Raw genomic sequence first — 17433 nt, 5'->3', positions numbered from 1 at the left:
CTTCAGGTATTTGACGTCACTTGATAGCTGTATTCCTGCTTCATACATTCCTAATCTCGAGCAGGAAACGCTGGAACTTCCGGTAGTGGAAAATACAAAAAACAAATGACTGTTGGAGAAGTTCCGACTTCACCTCATTTCTTACAGGAAGAAATGAAATGAACGAGAAAACTTTTTCAATTCCATTCCGATGTATGTCAAAACTGTTAGCGAGTTTTCCCATGAAAAACACCTACAGTTCTGCGAAATTCCGTCCGATTCGTAATAAATAACTCACCTCTTCCTGGCCCTTCATAAGCTACGCGTTCAATTTGAATAAATTAAGCGAGAAACCCCCGAAAAAACTTTCGCATATCCCTTCAACGTTTTCCATTCGGCCGGCTGTGCCGCATCTAAATAATACAGGATGCAGAACATGCGATGGGACGCCTTGCGTCTCTCACGTGGTCCGCTCTCGACGCCCAACGACGCGTCGCCAGTACACCGACGCGTACCGTACCAGGCGTTGCTTTCTGTGGTTGCGCGTTCTTCGAAAAACTTTCGAATTTGGGTTCGAGCGCCGCGCGGCTGAGAATTTGTGATGTTGGGTGGAAACCGTTTCTGAGTTTTTTTTACTTTCGGCGATTTTCGTTGTTAAGGTGTGTTAGTGCGAGATCTTTCTCGTCGGGGATATTTGTAGAGGTTGGTATTTGTTATCAGCGTGTTTTGATAAGGAATGTTTACTATTGCTGACTGACGTTCCACATATCAACGCCTTTGTAGAAATTTCATTATTTGATTTTTCATTTAATAATAATAATATCGTTTATTATGAATGAAAATACATTTATACATAAAAGGAAAAGGGTTAGCCAAAGACTATCTTCCACCCCTCTCAAAAATTATACAGTGAGTGAAAGAAAATAATTATAAAAATACTTTTTTACTATTATAACAATGATAGAGAAGAGAAAAAATAATGATCATATAGTTGCTAATGACTATTAATATTCTGAACATTTAACAATTTCATTGCAACACCATACATTGAATTTTAAAATTTTTAAATTAGCACTGAGCACAAAGCTTCTGTGATTTTATTTCTTTCTTAAATTGATGAAAAATTTCATTCAGATAAGAAGGGGCTATATAAGAAAAACATCCTTGAAATTTGGAAAGTAGGGTGCCTAGGTATGTTGAATGAGTTAATTCTCAAATTGACCATATGTATGTCAGAATGTCTGCTTAATAAATAACTAGGTGTTTTAGTTTGGAGCAACTTAATTTTTATCAAATATTGGACTGTGTACCTCACATTCAGCTTCTTCATTTTTAACAAAAATGGTGTGCCATGTTCACCATATGGTAGACAGCATACGAATAGCATGCAAGTATTTTGAATACGTTGTAACTTCTGCTTGCGGTAAAAAATTGTAATGCACCGAACAACAATATTCGATATGTGGGTCAATAAGAGTTTCTTTCTTCTGTTCATTTCTTCTGATAACTGATCCTTGAATTTGTATCGCGATTTGAGTTTGAAGAATGATACTTTGAAAATGTTTGTCACATGTTCATGGAAACACAAAGAGCTATCTATGGTTACGCCAAGATTTTTAGCACTGTCTACCCAGTCAATGTCTGCGTTATCGAGAGTGACCATAAAGTTACACTGAGTTTCTACTATTTGTCTTAGAGACTCTATGCATAAGGCCAAAGTTTTATTTGGATTGATTTTCAGTCCATGACTCTCCGAGTATAGGAATGTTTTGTGCAAATCTGTGTTTATATTGGCCACGCAACTTTCTGTATCGGTGTTATGAGAAAATAAATATAACTGTATATCATCTGCGTATAGATGTATTTGACAATGTGATAACAAAGAGGGGTAATCAAAAATAAACACTGAAAACACCAAGAGTCCTAAAATACTTCCCTGCGGTACACCTGAGATTGTTTCTTTTAAGGATGACCCTCTGTGAAACAGTACTAAAATGGTGACTTTTTTGATTGATCTCTGAATTTCGCAAGATCGTATCGCGTGTTCCGCGTTTGATACAGAGGGCAATACATTTGTTGCTGAAAAACTAGTAACATTAGAATTTTCAGATAATTTGATACAGTGGTTGAACTCTTACATAACGAATGAAACCAAAAGCAAGTTATTTGTGTTGTTCCCCAAGGCACAGTATTGGGCCTTTTTTTTGTTCATTATTCACACAAAGCACAAAGTGGCAGCATTCACAAACTGATAAACGTTTTCTTGTCAGATGCGAATTTCAATAAAGAACTGAACATAATAAAACAGACGTCAACAATGATTACGATAGTCTAATACATTCTCCATTATCAAAAAAGTTGTATAGCCAAGCTTTGAAGGAAGTTTACTCAATTCGAAGAGAAGATGATAGTTATAGAACCTTCACCTACTTAGACTAACCCACTACAAATATTTCAGATTTTCTGCACAACAAAGTTGTAAATATTGCTTTCAAAACCAAGAACAACTTAGGCACATTGAGAATAACAAAGATAAAAGTTCAGTTTCAGAAAAATCGGGAGTGTATAAATTATCATGTGGGTCATGTCCGATGTTTTGTATGGGTCAAACTGGAAGAACTTTCAAAGCCCGCATAAAGGAACACAAAAATAGTATCCAGAATGGAAAAATATATTCCACATATGCAACTCATTTAATCACGACGGGATATGAGTTCAACCATGAATTCCAGCCCCTCCATTTTCAGAAGGAAGGCTTGAAACTTTACCTGTTAGAGAGTATGGAAATAAACAAATTAAAAATCTTATGAACGATTAAACTGAACTGAATACTTCCTCATTATTGAATCTCTTCATTTCCAGGTAAGAATAGTTGAGTACTTTTACGGTACTTTCGAAAAATTTATTCATATAGTTAATGAATTCATACCTGACTTTTTATGGTAGATTCATTCATTAGAAAGTAGGCATACAAGTAGGGAATATGTTAGAGTATAAAATAGTTGTAATTTAGAAGTACCTAGCTTTCAGTTTACGCCTGAGGAATCTATTGTATAGCGAAACACGTGTCGCGGTGTTTGTAAAAACATTTGTAGTGAAAATCGTACAATGAACTGTTTTAATCAGTTTTAATATTCATATTGATTATTTATTCAAATTGCACAGTAAAGGTGATATCATTGTTTATGCTGATGACACGCAATATTTTATGAGGCGGAAACCTGGAGTTCTCTTGAAAAAGAGGTTGAAAAATACTTTACACTAGTGAAGAAATAGTTTGACCACCGTCTTCTAACAGCCAATCTGAAAAAAAAACAACTTTTGCCTTTCAGCTACGATATTTATATCGAATAGCTGTCCGAATAGGACTCAACATTCAGCGTGATATAGTGGAAATTAAATATTTAGGTATAAATATATCGATAGTCATTTGGAATGGGACGCTCATATGAAATATACTATTGAAAAACTCCTACTACTCAAAACATGTTTACCAACGAAGGAGGCAGAAAAACTATATTCCATCTTAGTGGAAAGCCACTTGAGATACGGTATTACAACGTGGGACTCAGTTTTGCGGGTACATTCAAATTCATTAGAAAGTATTATAAATTATAAAAAGAGGAGTGCCCAAAGGATCAATCCTTGGACCTCTTCTGTATACTATTTATACTTTGCAATTTCATAAACATATACGTCACTTCTTACTTCACTATTACGCTGACGACACACAACTTTACATGTCCTTTGAAGAAAGTGATATTCGTCTTGCCTGTGACCATATGAATTTCGATCTACAAACTTTGGCTTCTTCATCGAAAAAATTCTGTTTGACGATAGATCCAGCATTGCTTTTTGAACGCAAAGGAGCACGAGAAAGAATCAAACACAATCAAACCCTTTTTCTAGACAATTCGCCATTAATATTTTCAAGTTGTGGCAGAAATCTGGGGCTCATGCTAGATATTGAACTAAAATTTAGTAATCATGCTTCCTTTGTCATGAAAAAGCATTTAGTAATTTGAAACCTATTTACTCTAATAGAATTAAGAAGAAAATGTAAGATCATGCTATGCGAATCCCTTGTTCTGACACATTTTAATTATGCTGACTGCATAAATGGGCCTGCCTTGCAAACTGATAGTCGTCGACGTAGTCATATTTCGTCTGAATTTTCTGAATTGGGCTGGATAGATATGAGAAAAAGGCATTTACTTCATTTTTGTTCTCGTATACACAACATTTTGTTGTTTAAAAATCCGCGATATCTTTACAGTAAAGTTCCTCGTTTCAAAATTTCTCTTTTCAAGTCATCTTCCTACAATATGGCCCAGGTTTATAATTGTATACTTATTGAAATGAGAAATCTTTCTCCATTGTTTATAGATTAGTTTGTGTGGTCTGACATAGTGTATTTTCTTTATGCTAATTATAATCTTTACTGAATATATATTCTGTATAATACATACAATTTTTCGATAACTCACCTTACTGTCAAGACCAAACTCTGCCTTTTGCCGGATTACTAGATAAGTTTGTATTTTGAGTTTGTATTCTATTTCATAATTCTATTTTGTAGTCTGGGCCAATGAAATCTATTATTATTGTTATTATTAAAACAAATGTATTCGAAAAATGCACGCTTAATTGAATTGAACTGGCTGACACTTGATGAAAATAAATCTATATTAAAACTAATTGATACAGTTTAGTGTATAATTTCCACTATAAAGGATTTTACAAAAACCGCGACACGTGTTTCGCTATGCAAGCGCTTGAGAAAGCTTTTGTCTTTCGATGCGCGACCAAACACACTTCTGATGTTGGGTGGAAATCGTTTCTTCACTTCGTTTTCGGCAAAATCTTTCTTATCGCGTAATTTACACAGGTTGGTATTTGTTATCAGCAGGACTGATAATTTCGATAATGGATGTTGACTTTCACTGGATGACTTCACTTTCCACATATTGTTGGATTTGTAGAAATGTTATTATTTTTTCATCAAACAAGGTGTCGATAAATCCCACCTTCAATATCTCCTTTCCGGAAAAAATAGTTTTATCTTCAAAGGGATCAGTTTCGAAGAATAGTTTCAACCCTCGTGGTTCAATCCGTTACTAGAAGAAAATGATTATCATGGCATTCAACGTGTTATAACGGATTCCGCTTTCACCAGAAAAGTTGCCCATGTTCAAAATAAACTCTCTACATGGAAGAATTTCCAGGAAGCAAATACGCTGGTAAATCAAAGAAAGCAACATAGTCGTCTTAAGCAAGTGGCACTGAAATTCATCCACAAAGTCACTGAGATATTTCTACCCGCTATGCTTCTTGAGGACGCCGCCAACGAGCCATCAAAATAGTGACTTGCCACAAAGAACTTCAAAAAAGGCGGCTGACGCTGTTCATCATATTGCGTTTAAGATAGTATCAATAGGCGTCGGACTGGGTATTGGAATAAATTTTCTAATTATATATTCTGAATGATGCGAAGACAATTGAAATATCGTGAGAACTAATTTTGTTTGAATATTTTATTTTGAGAGGGACAATTTATATTTGAAATAGTTTTTATTCAGAATTGTTACTGTCTACAAATTTATAAATGATCAGAATATTAAATTAAAAATAAATACAAATGTAAAAAGGGAAAAAAATCACTGCACTTGATAAATCATTTGAATTTATGAAATTCTGCATATATAATTCATCTTTTGATGCAAATCAATTTGATATTATTATTATTCACACTGATAATATCAAATTAATCGTAGGTTTGGCATTGAAGATGGATAAAGTGTTCGAAACGTCACCAGATAAGTATACGAATAGAATAGATTTCCGCGGTTAGAAATTTAAACATCTGATTTCGAGTTGAACCGCGCTCAAAGTTTTGCATTGTTCGACGTTTCGGCTTTGACTTTGAAACCATTTTCAAGTGTGGCTGTACTGAGAGATACATTTTACCGTTTTGATGTCCTGGTTTTGCCAAACCTTCGAGACGGCACAATTGAAATGATAATATATGCTGAAGTGGATCCAATATGGCATACCTATTCGAAATAAATGCAATAAAACCCATTGCAGTAATTAGTACCAACAATATCAGAGTGACAGAGAGGAAAAAATCCTCTGCCGTTCCAATTTCCCTGGAATATAGCTTGCACAGATTCCTCATTAAGATAACAGTTACGTTTTATTGATGTTTGTGACTTGATTAAATCTTTCGGATATAAGTTCGCCCATAATTCTCAACTAATTGAACACAGAAAATACACTCGGTAGAAAAGGCAAATATCTACGGAAGTGGAAGAGCTGTAGAATATAGAATGGATAAACGGCAAATTAGCGTGACTGCTCTTCTTCAATCCTCTTTATTTCTACTAGACTTCCTTATACGATAAGAGTCCAAACATTAACTTGAATTCCTATTTACGAATACTCAAGGCAGGTGTGTCTCTTATAGAATATTTTTCGGCTAGTCTGTGCTGTATATATACCATAATTCAATCGAGGTTGAGTTGGTTAAAAAAAAACCCGAACAGCAGAATATTCGACGAAAAAATTTGGATTACACTACCATCATCAACTACATCAATACTAGGGTAATCAAGTGGTTAGTAATTTTGATGCTCGATCACGATACTATTGCATCCAGCATCAGAATACTGCAAATGAAGTAAGTGGGCAAGTGCGATACTGATCGAAAAATAAACCCATTATAAGAGATGAGGAATGTGCAGGAATATTTTGCTGCCCGAATTCGGATCACATATATGGGTTCATTGAATCTGAAAACTTTATGTAATGAGTATGACACGTATCAATACATATTTCAATTTAAAAAAATGAAATACTAAGCGGCAAATACGGGGTCCCTTCAAAAAATAAGGTAAAAGTTCAAATTTACTGGGCTACGTACATTCGACTAACGATTTTTAATTTTTTTATGTTGATACACTTGTCTCGAACACATTTTCAGTATCAGCTGTTTAGCACGTTGGAAGTTTTACCTGTTTGGCGATTTTCTGATACCGAAAAAAGGGTTCAAAGAACTTGCATCAAATTGTGAGAAATAAATGGACAGTGGCATACGTTAATTGTACTCTGGGTCCCCTGCTGCCTCTTCATTGCTTGTCTGTAGTTTTTGACCAAAACAACGCCGTCATCATGCCCCAGCCACCGTATTCACCAGATTCGTCCTCCTGCGACTTTTTTCTGCTCCCAAGATTGGCACGACCCATGAAAGTAAGACGTTTTGCGACAACTGAGGAGATAAAAACCGAAAACCGATTCTCTGTGAGAGGTCAAGGACATATCGAAAAATACAGATCGAAACTGGTTCGAGAATTGGAAAAAACACTGACACAAGTATATTGAATCTGAGGAAGACTACTTTGATGCAAACAAAATAGAAATTGATGATTGATAATATTTTTTTGAGAAAAGTGAAAATTCAACTTATTTTTTTAACCAACCTCGTATTATAATGAAAAAAGAAATGTATATAATTGGAAAAATGTATCTGGTACATGACACAAAGAATTCATATTTCACACTCATATCTCAGTCTATATATTTTATTGTTCTGTTATAAGTTAGGTATTTGAAGAATTCCTAGTAGTAGCAATATATAATTCAATATCCAGAGAATGAACTTTCTAGAGATGAGTATTATCGTGAAAGAATCAACATAATATGTATGAATTGATTGTTAACATACCCCATACCAGGAAGAAATTATGTATATGAGTTTCCCTCAGAAAAAAAGACTTTCCACCCAAAGACGCAATCTGCGTTTTTGAAGCTTGCCATTTTTCGAGGGTGAAACTAGTATTCATTTGCTGATTCGAAAAATTCACAATAATGAAATGTTACGGAAAATCACATTTTGGATTTGCTCGTGCAAAACTAGTCTAGTTGTGAAAAAAGATTTCTCAATAGACTGTTCATTTTCAAGAAAATATATTCATGTATGCCTATTCTATTCTGAATATGTGAATTGCAAATCCTTCTTGTAGAGTGCTTTTCCAAATAACTTATAAAACACTTTTGTGAAATGGGAAACTAATGACCTCTGGAAACAAGCCCAATGAATGTTGAAAATGGGCTGAATTTACAATCTTCGTTGGTCTTCGTAGGCGAATATATTGCTGAAAAATTCCTACTCACTCAAATTCATTGAATTCCCCAAGCTATCAAAATTCTTTTGTGCATAATTCGTGAATGTATGGATTTTATCTCAGTCTTGTTCTTTGCTTGTTCAATACCATCAATGAGAAATTTTTTTTGAATTTGCTTAAATAAGGTATTTGAAAATTTGAAGACGTTTTTTCAAAAAAAGTCATAGTTCGTTCATCTACACAACTATTTCGAAATTATTTTCGATTAGGATTTGAATCTAATAGTAATTAAAGCTGATATGCTCCTGGTAATTATTTCACTTCACTACATTAACATTGACAAAATAACTCGGATTATTTTTACACCAATTCAAACTAACTTTGGAGATGAATTGGATATAGAATCTTCACCATCAAAGTTCGTTACCAGGATATCAAATTTCAAAACTTTAACAACCGGCGACTCCACCAAATTATTAAAACCGGGCACTATCTTAAAAATGGCGAAAGCGCAAAAAGTTTGAGAACCCTCAAAAAGTTCCACGGTAGATTCCACAATCTATGATTCTGCAGAAATAATTCCTATGTGGCTTGGTGATTCACCAATTTCGTGTAGCAAAGCACTTAAAACTTCAAACCGAAGACAATTGTTACCGGTCCAAAACTTCAGTACTGGCGACTCCACCAAATTCTTCAAAGCGGAATTACTAGTTTTAAAATAATGGCGAAAGCACCGAAAAAGTTAGAAAATGAGTTGAAATGGGTGGATACATATTTTCAATGCATGAAAGGTTCTACAAGCTATAGCTCTGCATAACTAATTTCTATGTGGCTTGGTGATTCAACAATTTGACGTAGCAAAGCAGTTAAAACAACAAACCGTAGACAATTGTTTCTGTTTTACTTACCGCCATCAACCAAGAGCAGTGACAGGCAACAGTTGATTGCAGGACACAGAAAAATAAATATACTGAGTTATCAGTAGGGTCGCCTCATTTTGTGATATCAAACAAATGGGTTTGAAGCATTTATCCACGGAAGCAGGTTCAGCTATCTGAGAAACCTTCATTGAGTGAAATTCCTGACGTGAAATGAATCACACACAAATTCCACATGGTTTGGTAAAACGAACGTGTAGAAGAGTGTTGTCTGATGTATGGGAGAACTATTTGTGTTGCATCTACTAATTTTTTTATTTGTTTTGATATTCTGAAGAGTGGAAGGTTAGTCGTTATCGACATTTTCAGATGAAAAATCTAATTACTAGGAGATTTCATATGTTTTGAATTCTATTGTAATTTAGATTTTCACCTAATGAACTTGCCGAACCGCTCTCATTGTTCTTTATTATGTGCGAACAGCGAGACTTTCCAAGTTATCGGAAATAGCTTTGTTCTTGATTACTGTTCTGTTCTAATTACCTACACAAACCCTCTTCATAAATTATTCCAGATAAAATGATATCAACATTAATTAATCATTTCGAAACAGTCATAACTTGTTAATACGAAGTCATAATTGAATATTGAATTGGTGGCAAGATAATAAGATAGGGTAATGCAGATAATGAAGAGAAGGATACTTTTTCATCGAGGGACTGTTTGTGAATAAAATGAACAATTTCACTATCGTATTACAGTTGAAACATTAAAATAGACACATCATGTCGCCTTGAGGGGTTTCTTGTTCTCCCTTGTAATATTTATTCCTTAAATTTCTGAATGAAAAGTTTTATAGCTTCCCTGTTTACACTCCCTGTAGCACTAGCTTTTTTTTGGGAATTTGTTGAACTCAAATCAAAATAGATCTATGTTCAATCAAACCGATGGGCACATTATATCAATGGTGGAGGAGCATTCTCTATGATTCAGTGGACCTTGTATGAGACGTTTTGTGTATCGAAAGCCAACCTACACCCCAAAAAACCAACTGCTTCTCGTTTTTCTCACGTTACTATATTTCCTTGTGTTTAGGCCACTTCTTCTTTAAAGACTTTGGGATATCTGTCACTTTCGACGATCTATCTGCAGGTGCCCCCGTTTTTTATAACTTTGACAACGTTTTATTTTTTGAAAAATCCCTTATCCCGATTGATGATCAGCTAGAAGCTAGCTTCAGACTCTGTTGCAGCCATCAATACAGCGTTCATGGTCAACAAGCTATTCTTATGACAAGCATCCAGGATTGGCTGCTCTTCTACTTTCGATGAAAGCTTGTACTCTAATCTGTTCTACAAATTCGTTTTCGACAAAAACGACTATACTCGATAGGAAGACTTAGCAGATTGTCTATGGTCTGGATTGCTGGCCATACAGGCCTGGAAAGCAATTAAGCTGCTGACTGACGGAATATTCCTCGTTCCGTTTGATTCTTTTATGTTGTTCTCTATTGCTTTTTTCTCTTTGTGTGACAAACTATTCATAAATCCCAAATTACCACAAGCACTGCTTGGAAATGCTTCCAATCGATAGGAAAGAATTGTTTACAACCAACTTTAAGAAGCGATCCCCTGTTATGATGGACATGATTTTTTAATTGGTACAGCCATAAGCACTTAGTAGAAATGTTCCATAACTTTTTGTACTGACGTTAACTTTTATCGTCTCAAATTTCTTCACGGAGCATGTAGTCCTTGAAAATAAAAATGGGAAACTTTTTGATATGGTATAGGGTTGCATTCGCATTGATCCGGCGAATAAAGTTGTACGTGAAGTACGTGAACGAACTAAGATGTCTACATGTTTCAAACTTTCTTATACCCGAAAGTATAATCTTCACTTATATACTCGAATGAAGTTGTATATCAATGATGTGAATTCCATATTGATTAAAATGAATTATCAGTGCATAATGTTGATATACTGTAATTATTGAGTAGGCCGATATTCATCACATTTTTTTGTGTTTGGAACTTTTTCGATAGGCGTAACTGTACTTATTTTTAGATCATCTGGAAAACTACCATTTTGTAACGAGGTGTTGACAAAATGACACCACACATGTCCAATTACTTCAAAACTACTCTTTATAATTTTGCTCGATAATGCATCTACTTGTGATCCTTTGTTTGCTAAATTGGATACAATTACTTTCAATTCTTGAAGAGTTAGTATTTTAAAATCACTGAAACCCTCTTCATCAACGTAGTCGATGTGACAGGTAAATCCAATATCTTCAATATCAGAAATAATGTCTTTAATACTATTTACAAAAAATTAATTGAAACAATTAGTCAATTCTTGTTTTTCTCTAATGATAACTTTTTGATTATTTTTTTCGTATTGAATATCATTAGCAAAATAGTTTGTGAACTGTTTTGGATTGATTATTGTTTTTAGAGTTTTCCACATTCAATGTGGGTTATGTTTGTTACTGTCAATCTGATTAACATAATATTGACTTTTCTTCACCTTTATAATATTTACGACAGCATTACGTTTATTTTTATAATTATCAATCAATCAATCAATCAATCAATTTATTTCATGAAAGGCAATGGTTACATTGGAAATTTACAAAGAATGAAGAAATTACAAGAAATAAACAAAAGCCCTACAAAAGATAATCTTGTCCGTAGGGATTGATGTTGATTTTATTCACTTATCTTGAGGTTATTATGTGCGGTTTCTCGACTAAGTGAGATTAACATGATTTCTTTGCTTTCGTAGAAAGCTATTAGTGGAAAACTCTACAATGTTCAAAGTGTGGTTAGTATATAATGTATGATAATGTATATTAGCAATAATTTTACATATATAATGTATGGTTAGTTATATATTTCAGAATTTATATGAAAATTTTTTTTTTTCATTTTTTTTGTAAATATATTTAGAAACAAAATTGTACATATATACTTTGAGATTGGTAACACAGTCAATTTGTTATTCCCAGAATTGAATAACTAGATGATACATGTGTACACATAGTTATTTCCTGTTATGATTGGTGGGAATTTTTCATATCAATAAGATCATGTATTTTTATTCGATCTACGCCCGGGATGTATTTTTTTTTAACTTTTTTTGAATATAAAAAAAGGAGATTGTCTGAGTTCTGAACTCAAGGTGTTGAAAAGTCTGGGTCCAAGGTAAGAGTGACATCTTTGCCCAATAGCTTTATAGGATATAGGTATAGTTGACTTTTTGTTTACGTTTGCTCTTGTATGATAGGAATGCGATACTAAAACTACGCTATCTTTATTTTTGTATTGATGTATCAAAATTTTATGAAAGAATAGCTGTCTGATATCAAAAACTTTTGTTTCGTTATATAGTAGATTTGTGGAGTAATATCGATCTTTTTTGAATAGTATTTTGATCAACATATTTTGTAAAGTTTGTAATTTATTTAAATGTGTGTTAGCTACACCTCCCCAGCCTATTATGCCATACCAGAGCCTAGATTCAACGAGTGCATAATAAGTTGTGATCAATTCAGGCATATCAAGCATCTTTGATAATACTCTGAATTTATATATTAATTTTCTGAGGGAATTTGTTACGTTGTCGACATGTATATTCCATCTTAAGTGTCTGTCAACAGTGACACCAAGGTATTTAATTTAGTCGGTTGCGCTAATTTCAAAAGTAGTTCCGTGATTGTTGAAAGATAACTTTTCATAGTTAGGCAAGTTGGAAGCATAACAGCTCAGCGGTAGGAACATTTTTCAAAATTGATGGTGAGTAGTTTGTGATTAAATCAATCTATCAGGTTGCTAAAATCTTCTTCAACGATATATTTCAAGTTGTCCCAAGAGTCTGCGTTATAAAAGATATCCGTATCGTCAGCATAGCTGATGATATTTCCACATGTTTGCAAGGTGAGTAAGCTGTTTATATAAATCACGAAGAGGATTGGCCCTAGAACTGTTCCTTGTGGAACTCCGCAAAGTACAGTTCTACCTTCACTTATACATCCGTTCATAGTCACGAATTGTTTTCTTGAGTCCAAATAAGATTGGAAAAATTTTAAAGCACTTCCTCGGATGCTAATACTGTCTAAGGCTTCCAACAACTGGGAATGATCGACAGTGTCGAACGCCTTAGCAAGGTCGAGAAACAAACAAAGTGACACCCCTCCTTTATCAAGTGCATCATACATTTGTCTGGTTAGGAAGGAAATAGCATCCTGAGTCGATTTATCATTTCGGAAGCCAAATTGTTTGACAGAAAGAGTATCACTTTGCGCTAAGTAACAGTCAAGTCTGGTTTTCAATATTTTTTCTAATATCTTAGCAAAATTTGATATCAATGATATTGGTCTATAATTTGATGGAACATTTTTGTCTCTCTTTTTATGAATGGGCTTTATACTAGCAATTTTGAGGTTTGAATATTTTGCCAGCGAGTTTTGGACTAATATTTGTGAAAAAATCATTGAATATATTAGCAATATCTGATTGATTTTCAATGAGTTCTCCTTTTTCATTGAGAATTGATTTTATTTGATTTGTGCTTTTGTTTTCGCCGCTCACTTCTTTGATTGTTTCCCATAAAAGTTTACTGTTACCTTTGCTTTTACTTATTTTACTTTTATAATAATTGTATTTTGTCGTTTTAATCAATTCATTTAGTTGATTTCTGTATGTGATAAATTCTCGTTTCTTTTCTTTTATGCCAATTAACATCATTAGCATCGTTGTAATGAATATTTTTTGATCTCAAATAATTCATATTCAACTCAAGTGAAACAATATTCGTTTATATTCTATGTATTCGATATCAGACCTTTCCGTGTAGCATATACAATATTTATTGGTTTTCTCTGAGCGCATATGAACTTCAATAAGTTTCCGCGATATCCCTTCGGATTTATCTTTTGTACTGAAAATAAATTTAAAAGAAAGATTAACCGTAAGACTACAGATTCGAATATGTTATACACTTTCTACTTGTATCGCATACTATATTATAATACAAGCTCGAGAATAATTCCCAAGTGGCCTTTGAATTTAACCTTTCTTCAGGCGCCTGGCCCGAGAATATTCATCCACATTTGAGTGATGAATATGAAACATACTGAAGTCATTATCGCAGTAGGGAAATGGGTCGGATTCTCCAATTAAATTATTAACCGAGGCGGTACGGACGTGAGACCCCGTTCTTTGTGGTGGTAATCAGCCGGATTGTGGGTAGTTTTATCCTTTGACATTAATTATTTCAAATCGTGAAGTTCCCTGGAAAGAGTTTCTTTATATGTGTTGATGTGTGTTCTTTATATGTGTTGTTGGACGAAAAAAACCTCAGAAACTCATGGAGGTTGAGCTTGAAGAAAAACATTACGATGGTTCATTTGTTCAAGGACGAAACACAAGCACTACAGGAATCCTTAAGGCATTCTGAGAGCGGTGACTGTGCGAAAGTAGCTATTCACGTTTGATTTGAAATGCTGGTGATTGAATTCATTTGGAAAAACGTTCTGAAAAGTTTATTCCACATAAAGGCAGTTCTCTAACTGGAAGAGTAAACAGTGAAATTCGAAGTGTACTGAGTTGAACCTCAAACCACACAGTTTTTTTTGTATATCGTTGTCAGTTTATTTCAAAACTGTTGTCTCCATCATCTTCTGTATTGTCATTTGTGTGGAGTAATCTATTGAGTAATAGAAATATGTTTCTTTTTTATTTTTACATTTTTAAAACCTATTTTAACCCATTATATCCTATAACCACTAGACCCTGAAACTGTAATCATTTTCAACCTTTTGTGAGTTGAGAGATCAGTGCCGTCGTTAGTTATTTTAATTTTTTCAGTTAATCCTATCACATTCTTAATATTAGCTAGGTGAGTTTCGAATTCATTCGAAAACAAATAATTTGAACAGACAGAACATTTTGAGTGAAGCAATTTTTGTTGGTTTGAAGAAAACGTATGAGAAGGAATTTTGTGTGCAGCGACGGCTCGTCAGAGGAGGCAAGGGAGGCTTAGCCTGGCCATAAAATTTGAGGCTATTCATCGCAATAAATTAAAAGATATTCACAAATAATTATGATTATTTTCTTCTAAAAATGCTTGGGTATCATTACTTTACCATTAATTTTTAATATAAATACATAATATGTCCAAAAAACACTATCACTCACTACGCAGTACGTACCACACTGTATCCTGCATTAACAAAACTCAAACGCACCGCCCATGAACGAATAACGAATAAACTATCAACCCGAAATAATAAATGTCATACGTTGCAAGGGAGCCAAGCCTCCGACCACTTTAAAAAACACAGGCTCCACGAGACCGATCCAACCAGTGACATACATCACGATTTGTAATTTCAGTTGCAGAAATTATAGCGCCAGGGGAGGCTAGCCTCCAGTTGGTTTTTGTTAGTGTACGACTGCGTTTGTTTTTTATTCAATTATCCGGACGGGATGCCGTGACGGACCGGGACTGAAAAATATTTCGGTAAATCGTTTTAGTATTTCTTGATAATATTTGTTATTTGTGTATGAAACAGGCAGTATTATGGTAATATTTTTAATGTTTTTTTAAAGTGTTTTCTTTCAATTTTAAGGTGTTTTCAGGTTTTCACTTTTCGGTAAGTTTTTTTTCATTTATTATGGATAAGTTGGACGAAATTAAAAAATCTGACGATATAGTGGATTGGTTGCTGACAAATAATTTTAGGTCTTTATCTTATCATGATGAATTTTACATTATTAAAAATCTGGGAAGGCCTCAACCAAATTTGATCTTAATTAAAACGTCAGATAATCGACAAAATCGAGGATTTAATATTAGTTGCTACAATAACTTCGATTGGTTAACCAGCACCATTAAACGAGAAAAACTTTTTTGTTGGTCCTGTGTTTTATTTTCCGTACAAACCGAATACCAAACGTAGTCTAAAATAGGATACTCCGATTTAAAAAATTTACCTCGTGTTATGTGTCAGATACGATTCACAATTTGGCAATTTTTTTAACGGTAGTTTTTTTGGGGCACCTCAAAAACAATCCAAAATAAGCTTATTATAGACAGTGTTGGCATATATTATTAAGGAAAATGTAAGCAAGGAGATTGAAAGTGTTTCATTTTTTGCATGGGAAATTGATGAAACTACCGATACTACCTGTCCATCACAATTTTCAATCGTTTTTAGATATGTCAAAGATGGTAATGTGGTAGAACGTTTTATGGGTTTTCATGATGTTTCATCTGGGCGCACAGCTGACGATTTGTTTATTTTTTAATTCGTACGTTTGATACCTATAATTTTAGGCAAAAGTTAATTGCGCAAACCTGTAATGGGGCTGCGGTCATGGCCGGCCATTTAAATGGTTTACACGCTTTTCTGTGTGTATATAGTCTATATGACTTAAGCCTCCCTTGTTCTCCAATGCACGAGCCGTCACTGTTTGTGTGTTGATATAGCACTGCTTTTTTGGCGAAAAGAAAATTGTTGAAGTCAAGATTTGGCTTGACAACATTATTCGGAGTTGAGAAGTGGTTTTCTGAGTTTAAACGAGGTGAAATGAGCCCCAAAAAGAGTTTGTTACCGACGAAAACATAAACAAAGTCCACAAAATAATTTTGGATGACCGTAAAGCGGAGTTGATCAAGATAGCGGAGGCTAAAAAGACATCAAGGGAAAGTGCGAAAGCTCTATTCAAAGTGGGTCTCGCGCAAGCTCACAATAGACCAAAAACAATAAGGAATTGATGATTCTGAGGAGTATTTGAAGCTGTTCCACCATAAAAAACCTGAATTTATACATCTATGTGTGACAATAGTTGAAACAATCGTCATTTAAATAGACTGCATGTGGTAAACCAAATATTCATCAACTAATGGGGAAAAACATCAATAGCGACCATTACATAACGTTATGGAAGTGTTTGAAGGACGAAATCGCTGAAGAACGGCCCCATTTGAAGAGAAAAAAAAGTTGTTTCATCAAGACAATGCAACGTGTCACAAATCAATGGAAACGATGACAAAATTGCATGTTTTGGGCTTAGAATTGTTTTCGCATCCACCGTATCCTCCAGATCTGGCCCCAAGTGACTTTTCCTTATTGTCAGACCTGAGAAAGCTGAGAACTTCAGAAACTGAGGCACATTTCGAGGCTAAATACAATTCGTATTATAAAAATGGTATCAAATAATTGTTTGGCCGCTATAATCTTTAAAAGCACCTGTATTGGATAAAAAAATCAAATTTCATAAAAAAATATGTTTCTATGTTAGCCTACGAACTCTTCAGCTCGACATTGAATAAATTCAGTATACAGGGTGGCCCATTAGTGTGAAGAAGTACAGTATCTCGCCGATAACGAGGAGTATGATAAAATGTTTCAGATGAAATTCATATGGTTTACTTTGTTGCTC

The 17433-nt window shown here is 34.2% G+C and overlaps 1 protein-coding gene across 1 annotated transcript in view; it reads left to right on the top strand.

The window, feature by feature from the left end:
- Window positions 1–447: 447 nt before the first annotated feature.
- Syt7 (Synaptotagmin 7) overlaps window positions 448–17433 on the top strand; it is a 703683-nt gene continuing 686697 nt past the window's right edge. The window contains exon 1 of the mRNA XM_074179490.1: window positions 448–681. The gene's annotated coding sequence lies outside the window, so the exon portion shown is untranslated. The remainder of the gene's footprint in view (window positions 682–17433) is intronic.

This window comes from Leptinotarsa decemlineata, unplaced genomic scaffold, assembly GCF_025532065.1.
Source record: "Leptinotarsa decemlineata unplaced genomic scaffold, Ldec_3_MD MMD2_P_RNA_scaffold_1, whole genome shotgun sequence".
In the NCBI taxonomy this organism is placed as follows: Eukaryota; Metazoa; Arthropoda; class Insecta; order Coleoptera; family Chrysomelidae; genus Leptinotarsa; species Leptinotarsa decemlineata.
The sequence above is the reverse complement of the archived record's forward strand: the minus strand, read 5'-3'. Positions and strand labels throughout refer to the sequence as shown.